This window comes from Macaca mulatta, chromosome 7, assembly GCF_049350105.2.
Source record: "Macaca mulatta isolate MMU2019108-1 chromosome 7, T2T-MMU8v2.0, whole genome shotgun sequence".
In the NCBI taxonomy this organism is placed as follows: Eukaryota; Metazoa; Chordata; class Mammalia; order Primates; family Cercopithecidae; genus Macaca; species Macaca mulatta.
The window spans coordinates 128,423,527-128,443,223 of record NC_133412.1 but is presented as its reverse complement, the minus strand read 5'-3'; the positions used below and the strand labels follow the sequence as shown (position 1 = coordinate 128,443,223).

General features: G+C 40.9%; 1 protein-coding gene and 1 pseudogene across 3 annotated transcripts in view; both read right to left on the bottom strand.

Annotated features, from left to right (window-relative positions):
• The window catches only part of FBXO34 (F-box protein 34), an 82,511-nt gene that overhangs the window by 40,541 nt on the left and 22,273 nt on the right, over positions 1-19,697 (bottom strand).
• On the bottom strand, positions 11,495-12,532 carry LOC106999433 (putative charged multivesicular body protein 4B-like protein CHMP4BP1 pseudogene; annotated as a pseudogene).

Here is a 19,697-nt window from a genome sequence, read left to right as displayed (position 1 = left end):
TACCTGAAGGCATAGTCTATATTTCTTATCTTCATTCTTCCTAATGAGGCCAAAAATTATCCTGTCTCCATTATTAATCGTAAACCCTGGTTTGGTGGTGTGACCTGCAGGTCCATGAGCACTCCCCACTTCCACTCTAACAACAGTAAAATACTCTATTGGCATGAAATGCTACTTGAATTTTTCTCTCAACTGGCAACAAAAGTAACCTATTACTAGCATTTCTCTTTTTCTCAAAGCCAAATTAGATTTTGCCAATTTATACAGAGAACAAACATACTTCCACATTAATAGCTATTACCAACTTGGTCTTATTCAAACCTTTATGTTCACACTCCAGTACTTTAGGTAAACAGTACTAATCTCTTGTCCATTCCAGATAGCTCACAGGCTTCAAGGAAGTTCATCTGGTTTCTTGCTACCTCCATCCATCCCCATCTCAACCTTCCCAAAAAAGCAACTCAAGTTTTTTGTTCTGTTTTTGAAACAGCTTACTTTTTCCATCCTGAGTTTTCCCAAACTATTTGAGGGTTCTGACAATTCTACCAGTGACTAAGTCTTCTCCCGGGAATAGCTGCCTCATTATCACTATTAAAAACAGTCACTCCTAATACTGACTGATAAGGATCAGAAAACTCATTGCAACTCAATGCAAATCTCACCCTACCCAATCTAAAGATAAATGCATTACGAATGGAATAACAGGCTCAACAAAGGACAGAACTCCAGCAGTCTTTGTGTCACAATGAAGCTACTGAGTTTTGTATGGATTTCTAATTATTACAAATATGAAGAATTTGTTACCATTTCCTCCCTCATAACCAGTTAGTATGTAAATTACTAACAGCCAAGCAAGCAAAAAAATAAAAAACAGAAACACAAAAACTCAGCAGTGAATGTGCTAATATTTTTAAAGTAATGCAGCCTTCCAACTGATTTGCTGTTTCAGAAATAATTTTATGCGGTACATGTGTTGTGTGGGTAACTTTTGTTCTTGGCAAGCTAGTCCTCCTGCTTAAAAAATCAGATCTAAGTTTAAATAAGAGGTCTTCTCCTAACCCCTCAAATGGAACAACTGTTTAGAAGCTTAATTCTTGCAAAAAGGATATCCAAATAATCATAAATTTATTTTTATCATCATTTTGCTCTATCTAGCTTGCTCTGTACTAGAGGAATGTGACACAATCATAGTCCATCGTTCTGGAAACCATGATACTGCTGTAGAGGCATCTCCCCCACCCACACACCGCCACACTCCTGCAAAAAAAACAGCAGTGTCCAGAAAGTTTTTTTCACATCAACCTTGGCCATTTTGTATTCACAGGAATATTTAACTTTGTTCCATAAACTCCTCTGGAAGTGTGTAAAGACTATAAACTCTCATAATACTTTTTTGAAGCAAAAAGTGTGTATACCCACACACACACACACACAGAACACCAATTATATTAAAATACAGTTAAAATAGTTTCAAAAACTAATGATATTAAGTAAATACATGTTTGTTTTTTTAACATATTAAATAACAAGCTCTAATAACAGGTCTACTAGTTACCATAATTTCCAAATGGTAATCAACACAAATGGTATTTTCATGATGTCTGCAAGAACTACAATGTAGTAAGAAAATAGCTGTGATTTCTGTTGATGACAAAATCACAGGTATGGTAGTACTGCAGTGGTTAGAAATGCTACATTTCAGTCAGAGACTAGCAAAAATAAGTAACTTTTTTCTCAAATTCACAGACCTCTGAAGCTTTTAAACCATAATCATTCTCAAGCATTTAAAGAGGTACTGAGATCTCTTGGTTCAAACTCTTCATTTTAAAGATGAGGGAATTAAGGAGGAATTTGATGATATTGCTTGCCTAGAGTATCTTGATTCCAAATCAGGAATCACTGGGTATTGTTTACAGTAAACCAGTGTTTTCTTCTGAAAACCTGAACCTCAAATCTAGCAATACTTGGCAGTTACAATAGAGAGTAAAGAACAATATACTTCAAGGTAAGAAAATCTATTATAGTTTCTATGTGCAACTCAGTTTCATCATCTGTAAAATAAAGATAACTGACTATGGAAGAACCTTAACATGAAAACCAAATTTTAAAATCCATGTTAAGTACTACAGCGAGGCAATGAATTACATGAGAAATTGGATAAGTTATTCTTTTTCCTTAGTGTACTTTAAGTATCATCAAATACTATTTCATACATTAAATATCTTTAAAACTATCCAGTAGATCTCCTGAAAAACAAACTGACTTTAGTAATAAGCTTCTTCAAATGAAAAATATGTTTAGAACAAAAAACTAGCTTTGGAGTCAGATATGTGCCTGTAATAAGATATATGCCTGCTATTCTAAGCAAAATGCTTGTTTTCTCTGACCCTCTATATTAGCCTGTTCTCGCACTACTAATCACAATCATAGCAGAAGGTGAATGAGGTGCAAAGTCACATCTTACATGGCAGCAGGCAAGAGAGCTTGTGCAGGGGAATCCCATTTATAAAACCATGAGATCTCGTGAGACTTACTCACTACCACGAGGAGAACAGTATGGGAGAAACCTGCCCTCATGATTCAATTATCTCCACCTGGCCCTACCCTTGACACATGGGGATTATTACAATTCAAGGTGAGATTTGGGTGGGGGCACAGCCAAACCATCTCATCCTCCATTTCTGAATCAGTAAAATGGGAATAAATGCTAACAGTCATATGAGATTGCCATGAAGGTCATTAAATGCCAGTCCCCTTCTCTTAAAGGTATCCATGAGAAATAATATAATTTAGAGGTAACCTCCTAAAGCAACAAGGAAACTTTTCTAATTTCTGCATTATATTTACTTTTTCCTCCATCACTTGATAAAGTTATTTTAAATCAGAATAAAGTAGGACACAAAAAAACCTTTGCTCATGTCAGTACGTTATCTCTCAGCAACTTAAACACTCAAACCGCCGGTCATTCTTTCTACCTGGTTTATAAAGAAATTACACAGTAAAGATGTGCAGTGAAGGAAAGGGATAATAACCAAATTTCTAAACCACACAGAAGTAAATAAACATTTGGAGGACAAGAGTCACACAAAATAATTTAACAGCTTATGTGTTTAATCACAGAAGTGGGGGGAAAAAATGCCAACAGCAGCAAGGCCACTCACCTTCTTCCCACACATCGTTTTGCCTGCCTCCAAGAAAAGAATTCAAAGAGGTCCACTCTAGGCAAGTTACAGTGACAAATATGCAAACACATTTTAGTTGACCAGAAAAAACATACAGAAAATATAGTAGGTAGTCCAGATAACACAAAAGGCTAGTAGTACAAAGCAGATCTGCTAAACAGAGGGACGGAAAAAAGAACCATTATCTGTCATGCCCTCCTGTCACACCCTTTTATTTGTAGCCATAACTGCAAGCTGTTTTAAAGACAATGGCAATGGATGAAGGGTACCTTCATGCTGTGCCAAAGTACACATACACAGCAATTCAGAACAATCAGTCTTGCTTTCATGAGAGCAAAGGGTGCAGCCAAATGAAATGGGTGGATACCATATTAAACAATCTCAGAATTAACTAATAGGATATAGGAAAAAATTATTCCAATGCAGATGCTAAGTTCTCTTCCTCCTTTACACAATAAAATTTTTTACTATTTGAAAAGCACTACTTGAGAAAGGTTTCCATTTACTAAGACCTAAATATGGCCTGTTTTTGTTTTTGTTTTTGAGATGGAGTCTCACTTTGTCACCCAGGCTGAACTGCAGTGGTGCAATCTCAGCTCACTGCAACCTCCACCTCCCAGGTTCAACTAATTCTCCTGCCTCAGCCTCCCAAGCAGCTGGGATTACAGACATGTGCCACCATATCTGGCTAATTTTTGTATTTTTAGTAGAGATGGGGTTTCACCATGTTGGCCAGGCTGGTCTCATCTCCTGACCTCAAGTGATCTGCCCCCTCAGCCTCCCAAAGTGTTGGGATTACACGAGTGAGCCACCACACCCAGCCAGCCTGTTTTTAAACAAAGGTTTGAAAGACCACGTACCATTTCCTTGTATAATCTGTTAAAATATATGCACTGGATGCTGGATTTGACATCATGTAATTTCAAAATGATGCTGTGTAGAAATGACTTTAGTGGAAACCTTTAAAAACATGTAATCATTGTGACTCTAAAGAAAACCACTTGTTTCACAAAGTGCAAACTGAATGAAGCCAACAAGTAACAACATAAAGTCTAATGTGTGGTTTGTTGTGGGTTTCTACTGCTTTTATTCCTTAGGAAACAAATTATTCTCCCATATGGTTTCCCTGACTCCATTTTCCCTAATCATAATGAAGTCCAAAACATTAAGCAATTAAGCAACTTTTTGGAAGTTTAGTGTTCACATAACTCAACTCCATGGCTTACTACGAGCTGAGCATAAACTCAAATTGTTTTTTTTTTTTTAATGATTGGGAAAAGAGGAGGACTATGTATTACATACATGCACACATACTTAAGTAGGCCTTTAAGCTAGAATGTAAAGTTCAGTTGATCAAACATTGAACTAACTACTTTACTACTAGACCACACAGGTTTAAAATGTGATACTTTGTCATTGTGGCTCTGCTGACAGGCTTCAGGGCAAAAATCAGAAAGGAGATGAAAAACCAGCCTCAAAATTGATAAATTACGACTTTACAGCCAAATCAATGTAGCCTTATACATAGATACAGTACTTGCAGTAATGGGGATAAATATAGGAGATAAAATTCAGATCAGGAAAAATCCTGCTATTGAAGCTGATTCAGTAAAAATTTTTGTAATGTAATTTTATTGCTGACTTTCCCCCTCCCCTGTACGACTCCTATTGTAGAGGCTTCTTTTAAGGCTTTTTTTTTTTTTTTTTTTTTAAGGAATGCAGTGGCACTATCTTGGCTCACAACCTCTGCCTCCTGGGTTCAAGCTATTCTGCCTCAGCCTCCCAAGTAGCTGGGGACTACAGACATGCACTATCACACCTGGCTAATTGGTGTGTTTTTTGGTGGAAATGGAGTTTCACTATATAGCCCAGGCTGGTCTCTAACTCCTGACCTCAAGTGATCCACTCACCTCAGCCACACCACTCACCGTGCCCGAACTAAGACTCCTTCTTTTTTTTTTTTTTTTTTTTTTTTGAGATGGAGTCATGCTCTGTCATCAGGCTGGAGTGTAGTGGGGCGATCTCGGCTCACTGCAACCTCCACCTCCTGGGTTCAAGCCATTACTTCCCCCTGCCTCAGCCTCCTGAGTAGCTGGGACTACAGGCGCGCACCACCATGCCAGGTTAATTTTTTGTATTTTAGTAGAGACAGGGTTTCACCATGTTGGCCAGGATGGTCTCGATCTCCTGACCTCGTGATCCACCCCCCTTGACCTCCCAAAGCGTTGGGATTATAGGCATGAGCCACAAGGCCCAGCCAACACTCGTTTTTGAAATAGTCTTTTTCAGTTGCAATTCTAATGCACTAATTAGGATGTTTATTTGAGGTTAAATGCTGGTGTGAGAGAAATCTATTGCTCAAACTAAACTGAAAGGGAAGTTGATTGAAAGCGGAGTTCGGCAACTCCTGCCCTAATGTACTCAAGAATAGGAACAGACTATGATAATTTTCACCAAAAAGTACAAAAACAAAATAGGTTAAAAACACATTTTAAATAAATCTTTTTTAAAAAGATTTTGAAAAACCAAACCTGTCTTATAGAGCTCCAAACCTAGAAAGATTATTACAATAAAAATGGGCTAGGTTGGGTTGGGCACAATGGCTCAAGCCTATAATCAACACTTTGGGAGACAGGCGGGAGGATCACTTGAGGCCAGGAGTTCAAAACCAGCCTGGAAAACACAGCAAGACCTCGTCTCTACTAAAAATGTAAAAATTAGCAGGACACGGTGGTATGCACTTGCGGTCCCAGTTACTCCAGAGGCTGAGGCAGAGGATCACCTAAGCCCCGGAGTTTGACCTTGCAATGAGCCAAGATCATGCCACTGCACTCCATCCAGCCTGAGTGACAGAGCAAGACCTTGTCTCAAAAAAGGAAAAGCGGGGTGGGGGACTGGCTGGGTGCTACAGCTAGCTCATGCCTATAATCCCAGCATTCTGAGGCTGAAGAGGACTGTTTGAGGCCAGGAGTTTGATACCAGCCTGAGCCACACAGTGAGATCCTGTCTCTACAAAAAATTTTAAAAATTAAAAAAGAAGTAAAAGAGAAAGATTTTCAAGGATGAGAATAACCATGATGATGTTAATGAGTTGAAGAGCTGATGTTTCAAGTACTGAAAATAATCTACTATTCCTAACATAAAAAGTACAGCACTCAATACATGGTAGAGTTTTTACTGTTTTTAATGATAGAAATCAGGTTACCATAGTAAAAGCTAAAATCACAAGCATAAACATAGACTTAGAGCTAGTTTCACTAGAATTAAGATATATGCTAACTCACACTAAACAATTTCATCACTTTAACAGCATACATGTCACTGTAACTAAGCAATAAATCCAAACGCTATTCTTTCCCCGTATCAGATGGCTTATTTCTGATTTAAAATCACTATCACAAGGGACACAAAACAGAGGGCTTCCCAGTAAGTCTGGTGAAACAACTCTTCTTTACATCAGTCCCAGAAGATCCATATAAATCACAGTAACCAACGGGAACTGAAACTGACTCTCTATTCACCTCCCTTGCATCTGAACTCTCTCATTTCTTCTTAGGCAGTAACATGGTCCTGGTACACATGGCTTCCTGGCCTCCACACTCACAACACTTGTCTGAACCCGCTGAATTCACAACATCATTCTCCCTTTCACAAAAGTTATTCTTTTTATTAAGAGGGAGTGGGAAGCAAAATGAGGACGAAAATTAAGGGTTTTTTTAAAGAAAGAATATAAAGAAAGAAAAGCATGTTCCCATAAATTCCCAGAAACTTTACAACTATTTAAAAAAAAAAAAAAAAAAGATAAGAATGGGAGGGGGGAGTTGTCCTAGCTACCAAATTCTACTTTGTGATACCTGATAAAAGCTGGTCTACTTAGTAAATTATGATATCATGACCTTAGATATACCCATTTACACATATAAGACTCTCTCCCCTCCCCAAATTTTTAAGGCAAAATAGCATCTTAATTCCTCCTATAAAGCCTGGATTCTGCCCTAAGAGAAGCTACATCTTAGTTCTATGGCCTTGGGCATGTCACTATTTCTGAGTCTGACATTTCATAGAGCTGTGATGAGGGTTAGATTACTTAGCACAGTATCCAGCTGATACTATAATTACGCAGGTTCACCCTGTGTACTTTGTTCAAAGCAAATCAAAATTAATGCTCACTCTTGCATCATCTTTTTTCACAGCTGACAGTTCTTATAATGGTGCTAACACAGTGAAGTACTCAAAATTTAAATAGCCCATGCTTAAAAACAAAGCCTGTAAAGAGAAATTAATGCACATTAAAACATACTATTCTGTTTTCAGAATTTATTCCAGAAGAGAAACTATCTTTGCCTAAATTAAAGATCTTTAGGGCGCAAAACACTGGTGGCAAGAGTTGCTCACCTTAGCAGTATTCAATCCCGTATCGGCTGACAAGCCCTGACAACTATTAGCCTCTTTACTACTTCCACTATTCACCAAAAAAAGGAAACACATCTAGTGCAAACCAAAAGCAAGTCCCTAATTCTTTCCTGCATTTGCCCCAAAACTACTTACATTAGATTTTAAAAGATTTTCCAAAGAAAACAAAATTTCTTAGTCTTTAACCAATTCTTCTCTAAACCCAGGAAACATCATAAAACCTGTTTCTGTATCTAGTAAAGAAGCACTTAGCACTACTTTCTAATTATAAAGCCTACTCTAGCCACAGAGTCTATGAGTAAAATAGCTACTAAAGGAGTTTAAAAGACTTGAAAAGACTCCTATATCTCCATACTTCCCTGCCCCCAAACAAGATAATACAGGCCAAGTTTAGTGGCTCACACCAGTAATCCTAGCACTTTGGGAGACCAAGGCAGGAGGACTGCTTGAGGCCAGGCATTCCAGACCAACCTGGGCAACATGGTGAGACCTTGCCTCAATTTAAAAAAAAAAAAAAAAAAGACTACACAGTCACTTGATGAGAGCAAAGCTATTTAAAAATTTCTATCCTGTTAACTGCCTAACATCATACAAACTTTCTACACAACCAGGCGAGGCAAACTAACAGATGACAATTATCCCAGGTCCAAATCTACCTATCTGCTTATCTCTATACAGCTGAAGAGAAATATATTCCAAAAAATTACCTCCATGTAATGTCCTGCTATTCAAACCTAGAAGTTTAGTTGGAATACTCCTATCAGTAAACTGTCTTGAGGTCTCATGAAAGAAACTATCACTTAAGGAGCCAGGACTGCTGCTTTATTTTTGTTCTCAATCGACTTTACACATGTAATTTTGCAACCAGTTTGTGTTTCCTTGCTGCTAGGGCTGTATCTGCATCTTTTGGAGAGTCTCCTTATTTGGTCCGTTCCCTATGGCCTCTGATCTGCTGCTCTGCCTTGCTGGTAATCCAATTATCATTCTTCCTATATGCTTAAAACTGATCTAATGCCTATCTTCTGAACTGTACTATTTGCCAGACAGGGACCAGAGTAGGCATGGGGAGGGGAGCCAAGGAAAAGCAGACTGTGGTATGGTACACGTGACATGACTCACCTGTTCTAACTGTTCCATAACCTGTCCTGACCAAGTGACTCAGATAATACTGCCTGGCTCACTTTGAAAGACTTGTTCTTGATCCCAACCTAACCCATTACACTGGGCATGACATTCCTGGCCATGTGCCTTGTCCCTAAAACTTCCTACTGAAAATAGCAGAGTTTCACAATTAATTATGGCCATACTTACAGAAAAGGAAATTAACATTCAAGTCTCCTCCCTAGATACTTTCTCACTCAAGACCTACCAAAGGCCACCGATGTAAACACAGCAATGCCCTTATTTTACAGACGAGAAAACTATGGTACTTCACTATCTTCACATTTAAGAAAGTAAAACTAGGCCGGGCGCGGTGGCTCAAGCCTGTAATCCCAGCACTTTGGGAGGCCGAGGCGGGCGGATCACAAGGTCAGGAGATCGAGACCACAGTGAAACCCCGTCTCTACTAAAAATACAAAAAATTAGCCGGGCGCGGTGGCGGGCGCCTGTAGTCTCAGCTACTCAGGAGGCTGAGGCAGGAGAATGGCGTGAACCCAGGAGGCGGAGCTTGCAGTGAGCCGAGATCGCGCCACTGCACTCCAGCCTGGGCAACAGCGTGAGACTCCGTCTCAAAAAAAAAAAAAAAAAAAAAAAAAAAAGAAAGTAAAACTAACAATACTAGATACTGTATAATGTTAACAAAGAAGTTTCTCTTGTTTTTTTTTTTTTTTTTTTTTTTTGAGACAGTGTCTCACTCTGTCACCTAGGCTAGAGTGCAGTGGCACAATCACAGTTCATGGGAGCCTGCACCTCCTGGGCTCATGTGATCCTCCCACCTCAGCCTCCCGAGTAGCTAGGACTACGGGCACATGCCACCACATCTGGCTAATTTCTGAATTTCTGTTGAGATGGGGGTCTCACTATACTGCCCAGGCTGGTCTCAAACTTCTGGAGACAACCAATCCTCTCATCTCGGCCTCCCAAAGTACAGGCATGAGCCACCATGCCCAGCCAAGACGACTCTTTTTAACATTGCCCTACAGAGCTGATTTTCCTTGTTCATTATATGAAAAGCAGTCCAGCGTAGTAACAAGGAATCTGGTTTACAACTTCTAATTCACTATCATTTCACCTTATAAATTCTCCTTTACCAAAAATAAAAAGGCTACACCTTAGTGACTGGCACCATGTGCTTTTGTAGCATTTAAATCAAATCCTAAAATTTACAAAATAACTTTAGTATATTCAAAATTACAAGAATATTTAGTGTGCTCAATGGGATATAAAGCTTAATAAAAACACATCATTCATCCTAGACAAAATAATTCCTTCTGGAGAAGATACCTAAAATACTGCGTGGGAAAATGACCGACATTTCATTACAAAGACTTTTGAACTGTTTTAAATTTTACTATGTGCATATATTATATATTCTAAAACTAAGTATACCTGTAGATTCAATTACCAATTTACAGGAAATACAGGACATACGAAAAAAAGTGTTGAACTGAGCCACAGATGTAATCATTAAAATCCAGACTCTGAGAAACACTAGAACAACATAGTTTCTTCTTTTTTGAGATGGAGTCTTGCTCTGTCACCCAGGCTGGAGTGCAGTGGCACAATCTCAGCTCACTGCAACCTCCGCCTCCCAGATTCAAGTGATTCTTCCACCTCAGCCTCCTGAGCAGCTGGGACTACAGACACGTGCCACCATGGTCCCGCTAATTTTTGTATTTTTTTTTTCAGTAGAGATGGGGTTTCACCATATTGGCCAGGCTAGTCTCAAATTCCTGACCTCGTGATCCACCCACCTCGGCCTCCCAAAGTGCTGGGATTACAGGCATGAGCCACTGCGCCCGGCCACAACATGGTTTCTTGAACAAAAAAAAAAAATTACCAAAGAGAGGTAGTAAAATGGACTATAGACTAAAAGGTTAGACTTAAAGGTCATTATCAACCAACTGCAAGGTAGAGACTTTATATGGATCCTGATTCAAACCATTACCAAAATAACTATGACATCTGAGACAAATGGATATTTGAATACTAGATACTTGAAGATATTAAAGAATGTAGGGGTGATAATGGTATTGTGGATATATACATATGCAGATATAGTCTGTATCTTTAAAAGACAAGGATTCTTTAACATCAGTTATATATGTTATATATGTATATGTAACTCATGTTAAAGAATCCTTATCCATATATAAATATACACACACACTCATTTTAAATAATCCTTTCCCTCTTTCAAAGATACAGACTAGACTGCCAATAAAATAATATCCACTCTGGAATTTGCCTGAGAATAATTCAGGAGGAGGAAGTTGGAGGGAAATAGATCAAACAAACTTGGGCATTTGATAATTTCCCCTCCTACATGAGTAGAGTGGTTGATAACTGTTGAAGCTGAGTGATAAGTACATGAGGGTTTCTTATATGGATTCCACCTACTTTTGTTTGAAAATTTCCCTAGCAAGTTAGAAAGTCAAACATTTACAAAATATACGTAAATGAAAAATGGGTCATTTAAAAGTGATAACCACAAACTTGAATATATTTTAATATTTTCAATATTTAATATATCCATTTTAATATTTTCAATATCTAATATATTTTAATATTTTAGATAACAAAAAGGAATCTGAGGACACTAAGACTCAGATCAATCTAAGGCAACAGATCGGTTTTGTTAGGTGGGGATAATGGCACTGTGGTTATGGGGGGAAAATATCTTTTTAAAAGACACATACCAACGTAATTAGAGCCAACATGACATCTCTAGAATTTGCTTTTTTTGGATTTGCAAACAGTTTATTTTACAGAAATTCAACATTATAAACAGCAGGCACTTCCCCCCACTGCCCCTCTCCTCCATCCGCCCCCGCCCGTCCCACCAGGTGCAGATCATGCTATGCAGAGAGTGAGCAGCAATGCAGTCCCACTGCTTTGGAGTGAGAGTCGAGAGCGATGGAACCTGCCTGCACCACATCCATCCTGCCTGCCGCGCACATGCACACGCCAGCTCGCTGCGCAGGCCACCAGAAACCTGGCCCAGCCCGCGCTGGACCCAGCCCACTTCTCCAAATCCTTCATGTCGTTGTCTTCCTCTTCTTTCTTCTTGGCGGGTTTTGATGGTAGGGCTATAGAGGGAACACTTGGTAGAGGGACTGTTTTGGGTCCACTGATTTCCAGCAAATTTTTGTCTAGTTCCTCCTGTTCTAGTTCTTAATTCCACCATGAGCTCATCCTCGTCAAACTTCTCTCCAAACCCTACAGGTTTCCAAATTGCTGTTGAAATCTCCTCCGCAAGTTCTTGCTGGTCAGCAATGTCCTGCGTTAACTCATCAACTTTATCGATGTCCATGTCGTCATGTGCCGCCTTCATGGCCTTGGCGGCACAGCCCACGTTCTTGAGCACCTCGTTGTTGGTGTTGGCATTCTCCAGGGCCTGCCGCTGGAACTCGATGGTTGATAATGTGCCGTCGATCTGCGCCAGCCGCTTCTCATACCTCTTCTTACGCTTCAGTGCCTGGAGGGCCGCGCGCTTGTTTTTGGTGCCCTGCTTCTTGGCGGCAGTCAGATCCTGCTCGATTTTCTTCTCCAGGAACTCCTGTTTCTTGCTTAACATCTCCTCCGTGTCCTGCAGCCGCTGGATGGCCTCCTGGGGGATCGGGCCGCCCTTGCCGGCCTTACCCGCCTCCAGTCCCGAACAGTGTCCGAAACACCTACACGGTTGCTGCTCGCCGCGCCAGCCTTCGCCACCCCCTCCAGCTCAGCTCGCTCCCAGTCCCGTCGCTCCCTGCTGCCGCAGGCCTCTCCTCCGCCTCTGCCCTTCCCAATTTGCTTTTTTTAAAAGCTGAGGACAAGAACAAGTAGGTCAAATGTAGGGGTGGGATAAAACTAACTGCTACAAACATAAGGGCTCACTGACTCTACTTCTGTGTATGTTTCCATTTTTAAAAGTAGTAATAACAGTAGCAGTAAAATAGATTTCAAGGACTTCCTCCACTCATCCAGGAGGGTAAAAAAAGAGAAATAATCCTAGTTCAAATAAGGGTCAAGTATGGGAGAAGGGGGAGGAACCACTACACCAGGGGTGTCCAATCTTTTGGCTTCCCTGGGCCACAATGGCAGAACTGTGTTGGGCCACACGGAAAATACACTAACGATATTTGGTGAGCTTAAAAAAAAATCTCAAAAAAAAAAAAAAACTCATAGTGTTTTAAGAAAGTTTACAAATTTGTGTTGGGCCGCATTCAAAGCCACCACAAGCTGCGGGTTGGACAAGCTTGCACTACACATTTAACTCACCTGAGTTTCACAAATAATCAGCAGAGGGTGTGGTGAGGGAAGTTTCAACAATGTTCCTTCACTTACTGGAAGCAAAAAAAATGTTTTGGGAAAAGAATTATTTCCTCCTGCCAGTCCTGCCCTAGACATCTATTTACAAAGAAACTTTCAACATTTCTCAAGTCCAAGAAGTGGACGGCCAGTGTTTGTTTTCTATGGAACAAAGAAAGCTTCCCTAACATCCTAAGACGTACAATTCTGATTATACATACACAGTTTCTGGGCGTGAAAACAGTTATTTTTTCATTCCCGGTTTTTTGGCTGTGCTCCAAGGTGTTGTTGTTTTTTTTTTTTTTTTTTTTAATCAAGTAATCTTCAGTGAGATCCTTTCTTGGGAAGAAGTAGAGGGTTTTTCAAAGACTTTTATGAAAATATTTGCACATATACATTTTAGCATTTCATGTAATGATACCAAGTGTTCTTTGAGGTTCTAAAAAGAAAAACAATCTAAAATTACCTAATCCTGTCAAAATTTCCAACAGAGGCTATCACTACCATATGTAAATCACATAATCGTTTTTGCTAGTAAAGAGAAAGGAAAATTAACATGCTCTCAGCACTTACTATATGTTAGGCATTTAATATGTATTTTAAACCAAATCTTCCTAACAACCCTAATAGGTGGGTACTATTATTGTCCAAATATTACAGATGAGAAAACTGGGGCACCAAGAGGCTAGTAAGGTGTTAAGTAACTTAGGGCACCAAACAGTAAATAGCAGAACCAGGACTGAACCCTAGCAGTCTGACTGCAACATTTGAACTACTCTATGTTAATATTGACATAGGAGTTAAAAAGAAATTACTGGCCGGGCACGGTGGCTCATGCCTGTAATCCCAGCACTTTGGGAGGCCGAGGCAGGCAGATCACGAGGTCAAGAGATGAGACCATCCTGGCTAACACGGTGAAACCCCGTCTCTACTAAAAATACAAAAAATTAGCCGGGCGTGGTGGTGGGTGCCTGTAGGCCCAGCTACTCAGGGGGCTGAGGCAGGAGAATGGCGTGAACCTGAGAGGCGGAGCTTACAGTGAGCCGAGATCGCGCCACTGCACTCCAGCCTGGGCGACAGAGCGAGACTCCATCTCAAAAACAAAAACAAAACAAAAGAAAAAAAAAACAGGGCCGGGCGCGGTGGCTCAAGCCTGTAATCCCAGCACTTTGGGAGGCCGAGACGGGTGGATCACGAGGTCAAGAGATCGAGACCATCCTGGCTAACACGGTGAAACCCCATCTCTCTTTTTTTTTTTTTTTTTTTTTTTGAGACGGAGTCTCGCTGTGTCGCCCAGGCTGGAGTGCAGTGGCCGGATCTCAGCTCACTGGAAGCTCCACCTCCCGGGTTCACGCCATTCTCCTGCCTCAGCCTCCCGAGTAGCTGGGACTACAGGCGCCCGCCACCTCGCCCGGCTAGTTTTTTGTATTTTTTTGGTAGAGACGGGGTTTCACCGTGTTAGCCAGGCTGGTCTCGATCTCCTGACCTCGTGATCCGCCCGTCTCGGCCTCCCAAAGTGCTGGGATTACAGGCGTGAGCCACCGCGCCTGGCCAAAACCCCATCTCTACTAAAAAATACAAAAAACTAGCCGGGCGAGGTGGCGGGCGCCTGTAGTCCCAGCTACTTGGGAGGCTGAGGCAGGAGAATGGCGTAAACCCGGGAGGTGGCGCTTGCAGTGAGCTGAGATCCGGCCACTGCACCCCAGCCTGGGCGACAGAGCAAGACTCCGTGTCAAAAAAAAAAAAAAAAGAAAAAGAAAAAAGAAAAAAGAACAGAAATTACTTAGGCAGATAGGGTACGCGAGTCCTCGGTAAGGTTTTCCTTTTAATGAAAAGCAGCCCCAAATCATTTTCCTAACAAAGAGCAGCCTGTAAAATAGAGCTGCAGATATGGAAGCTGGCAGTTGTGCCAATCAGGTTCAAAATGGCGGCTCCATCTTCCCTTCTCTCTGCCAGCCACATGTACTGTAAAGAGCAGCCAAAATGGCACCGGTCAAGGGGAAAGAACATTTGCATAATAAGATTAGGGTGGGTCTCCCTACAACTGTAGATTCTAATTTACTCCCCTAAACTACTGTTTTAAAACAAATTAAAACTGATTTATGTACTGGAGATAACCAGGTATAGTCTGAAGCTCCTTAGAACAGAACAGAAATATATGTATGGTGGGGAATAAAATACATATTTTGTAGAAGACAAATGGCTAATTAAGGTTCAAAAGTAATTCACATTGAAGAATCAGAATATTCTAGTCAAAATTTTAAATTAAAAATTGTTTTCTATGGTAGGCAGAGGAAGACTGTTTCCATTACTATAATTTTGTATAAATTATGGGCATGTTTTTCTTTTAAAAATCAAGAACAGTGGCTGGACACCGTGGCTCATGCCTGTAATCCCAGCACTTTGGGAGCCCCAGGCAGGCAGATCACAAGGTCAGGAAAGGTCAGGAGTTCAAGATCAGCCTGGGCAATATGGTGAAACTCCATCTCCCCTAAAACTACAAAAAAAAAAAAAAAAAATTAGCCAGGTGTGGTAGTGGGCGCCTGTAATTCCAGCTACTCGGGAGGCTAAGGCAGGATAATTGCTTGAACCTGGGAGGCAGAGGTTGCAGTAAACCGAGATCGAGCCACTGTACTCCAGCCTGGGTGACACAGCTAGACTCCGTCTCAAAAAAAAAAAAGAATAGCAAAACCTACCCACTGTCTACCCCTCTACTCCTTCACTAAATTATACTTCCTGTCCAGCTATACAGTTAAAACTTTTGCCTTGCTGAATCTAATTTTAGGGATAAAGGCAGAACATACAAATTCTGCTCCAAAAAGAAGCTAAACTCTTCCTGAACTAAGTCTAAGTAGTAGAAGAGATAATTAGGAGCCAACTATGGCTTTATTTAAAATATACTTACTTTATTAAAATTAGCATTGGTTAACTTTAAAAAAAAAAAAAAAGGAGGGGGGACTTGCTAAGGCTGATCTTAAACTACTGGCATTAAAAGATCCTCCCACCTCAGCCTCACAAGTAGCTGGGATTACAGGTGCAAGCCACTGTGCCTGGCAGCATTAGTTAACTTTAATGTAACATTACTGCTTCAGTCACAGCAGTCTCAATCAACCTAGTAAATCATTGGAAGGTAGAGCAAATAAAAGATAATGGTCTCTTTGTGACATTAGTATTCCACTAAGCTGTTCCTAATTTCTTTTTTACTTCAAAAAAAAAATTTTTTTTTTTTTGAGACGGAGTCTCGCTGTGTCGCCCAGGCTGGAGTGCAGTGGCTGGATCTCAGCTCACTGCAAGCTCCGCCTCCCGGGTTCACGCCATTCTCCTGCCTCAGCAAAATATTCTTTACTATAATAGGAAAGTGTTTTGTGCAGTGAAGTTCCTCTGTAAGACTGGCTGGATTTGAATTCCAGTTTCAACACTTACTAGCTAGACAAGGTGTTTAACGAAGAATCAATTTTCTGCAAGAAAAAATGGCCAAGAATATTTACCTCAGCCGGGCGCAGTGGCACTTTGGGAGGCCGAGGTAGGCAGATCACTCGAGGCCAGGAATTCGAGACCAGCCTGGCCAACATTGCAAAACCCCATCTCTACTAAAACTACAAAAAACTAGCTGGGCATGGTGGCGCATGCCTGTAATCCCAGCTACTCGGGGGGCTGAGGCTGGAGAATCGCTTGAGCCCAGAAGGTAGAAGATGCAGTGAATCAAGATCAGGCCACTACACTCCAGCCTGGGCAACAGAGAAGAGACACTGTCTCAAAAAAAAAAGAATATTTACCTCATAGATCTATTATATAGAATAGATAATATTCATAAAATGCTTAGCATAAGGCCTAGTCCACATTAAGAAATAAGGCTAACTATTAATATTAACATTGTCATACCTCACTGTGCAGAAAGCTACCTCCAGTAGGAAAGGGATGTTCCATCTGGACACTAGGGAACACATTCAAACCTAGAGGTTTTTTCTATTACAGAAGGTTCCCAATTTAGGATGGTTCAACTTATGACTTTTTGACTTTATGATGGTGCAAAAGTGATATACATTCAGTAGAAACTGCACTTCAAATTTTGATCTGTTTTTCACTTTCAGTATTCAATAAAGTAAATGAGATATTCAGCACTTTATTACAAGGTAGGCTCTGTGTTAGATGATTTTATCCAACTGTTGACTAATGTACATATTCTAAGAATGTTTAAGGTAGGCTAGGCTAAGCTATGATATTTGGGAGGTTAAATATATTAAATGCGTTTGTTTTCAACTGATTTATCGGGACATAAGTCAAAGAGCATTAACTAAACCACCACTGAAAGCAACTTTACCACAAAACCACTAGAAGACTGAGGCAGGTGATGTACTGAGCAAACCAATACTCAGTCCTTTTCCACCAACAGAATACACAGGCCTTAAACTTAGCACAGCTGTGTTTGCCCTGGTATAATTATGGAACACAGTAGTCTCCAAAAGCAAAATTTTAAAATTCCTTTTTAAATAATGGAAATAATACTTTTAAATATAAGTATTTAAAATGTAAACTATTTTACAGCTAACTTTCTTACGTTATACCCTTTCCTCTCTTCACACATATAGCAAATGTTTTTTTAAGGCCAGGCATGGTGGCTCATGTCCATAATCCCAACACTCTGGGAGGCCGAGGCAGGTGGCTCACTTGAGCCCAGGAGTTCAAGACCAGCCTGGGCAATGTGGCAAAACCCTGTGGTGTGTGTGTGTACTCCCAGCTACTTGGGAGGTTGAGGTCAGAGGATCACTTGAACCTGGGAGGTCAAGACTGCAGTGTTCACACCACTGCACTCCAGCCTGGGAGACAGAGTCAGATCCTGTCTCAAAAAATAATAATTTTTTTTAGCATCTATTAGGCACCTGGAATACAATGAACTAATAGACAAAGCCCTCAAGGAACTAACATTCTGATAGTAAGAGAGACAACAGTCATAATAAGTAAATTCTACAGAGCTCTGTAGAAATAAGTAAATTCTACAGTTACCTCCTTTCAAGGATAGGTATTCTATCCTAAACAGACTAGGATAAGGAAGCTTAGAAGTGCAATCAAAGAGGGGCAGTTATAATTTTAAGTAGGGTGATCAGTACAGACTTCCTTAAGAAGGTGATAGATGAGAAAACATTTTAAGGAGGTAAGGAATGAAGATTTAGCTCAGGAATAGCATTCTAGACACAGGGAACAGCAAATGCAAATCCTAAGGAAAGCATATGCGTACCTGATTACCACCACCACCAAGACCTAACAAATAAGCAAAAATATCAGTCATTGCTGTTAAGTTTCTATATCCCTCCCTCCATACACACACAAACCTGTGCTAGGAAAAAACAAACAAACAAAAAATATCTCAGGCCGGGCGCGGTGGCTCACGCCTGTAATCCCAGCACTTTGGGACGCGGAGGCGGGCGGATCACAAGGTCAGGAGATCGAGACCACGGTGAAACCCCGTCTCTACTAAAAATACAAAAAATTAGCCGGGCACGGTTGTGGGCGCCTGTAGTCCCAGCTACTCGGGAGGCTGAGGCAGGAGAATGGCGTGAACCCGGGAGGCGGAGCTTGCAGTGAGCCGAGATCGCGCCACTGCACTCCAGCCTGGGCGACAGAGCGAGACTCCGTCTCAAAAAAAAAAAAAAAAAAAAATCTCAATTCATAAAAATTCATTCATTCAACAAATGTTTACTGAATAACACCCACGTGCTAGGTCCCACTTTCCGTGCTAAGGATACAGAAAAGAACATGACAGGCAATACTTTCTATTCGGTCACAGGAACCTTAGCAAAGGGTCATTTACTAAGGAATACTTTTTTCTTACTCCTTATTAAGCCTTCATTGATTTTAAAAAAAAAAAAAAGGCGGAGATTTACAGAAATCTGATCTCCAGATAAGTGAGATGATACTGTACTCAAAGTATCTCAAAGTCTCTATCTTCAGATTATAGATATTGGGCCCTTATAAAGTTTCTTTACCTAGTGCCACGCACAGTGGCTCACGCCTGTAATCCCAGTGCTTTGGAAGTCCAAGGTGGGAAGATCCCTTGAGGTCAAAGTTCAAGACCAGCCTGGCCAACATGGCAAGGGTTAACCCCATCTCTACTAAAAACACAAAAATTAGCTGGGTGTGGTGGCGCACGCCTGTAATCCCAACTACTAGAGTGGCTGAGGCACAACAATCATCTGAACCCAGGAGCAGAGGTTTCAGTAAGCTGAGATCATGCCAATGCACCCCAGCCTGGGTGGCAGAATGAGACCCTGTCTCAAAAAAAAAAAAAAAAAAAAAAAAAAAAAAAAAGGCTGGTGCAGGGTGGCTCACATCTGTAATCCCAGCACTTTGGGAGGTCAAGGGGGGTGGATCACCTGAAGTCAGAAGTTCAATACCAGGCTGGCCAACATGGTGAAACCCCATCTCTACTACCAATACAAAAATCAGCCAGGTGTGGTGGCACACGCCTGTAATCCCAGCTACTTGGGAGGCTGAGGCAGGAGAATTGCTTGAACCTGGGAGACAGAGGCTGCAGTAAGGTAAGATTGTGCCACTGCACTTCAGCCTCGGTGACAGAGTGAGACTCCATTTCAAAAAAAAAAAGAAAAGTTTCTTTACCTAAAGAACTGACATTTTAGCCCGGCGTGGTGGCTC